This window comes from Mandrillus leucophaeus, unplaced genomic scaffold, assembly GCF_000951045.1.
Source record: "Mandrillus leucophaeus isolate KB7577 unplaced genomic scaffold, Mleu.le_1.0 Scaffold1673, whole genome shotgun sequence".
In the NCBI taxonomy this organism is placed as follows: Eukaryota; Metazoa; Chordata; class Mammalia; order Primates; family Cercopithecidae; genus Mandrillus; species Mandrillus leucophaeus.
In genome coordinates this window covers 33318-33619 of record NW_012101669.1, presented here as the reverse complement: position 1 = coordinate 33619, position 302 = coordinate 33318, and positions in this window count along the sequence as shown.

Below are 302 nucleotides of genomic sequence, written 5' to 3'. Positions count from 1 at the left end.
GAGAACATGCGGTGTTTGGTTTTCTGTTCTTGCGATAGTTTGCTGAGAATGATGGTTTCCAGCTGCTTCCATCTCCCTACAAAGGATACCAACTCATCCTGTTTTATGGCTGCAGAGTTTTCCATGGTGTATATGTGTCACATTTTCTTAATCTAGTCTGTTACTGATGGACATTTGGGTTGATTCCAAGTCTTTGCTATTGTAAATAGTGCCGCATTAAACATATGTGTGCATGTGTCTTTACAGCAGCATGATTTATAATCCTTTGAGTATATACCCAGTAATGGGATGGCTGGATCAAA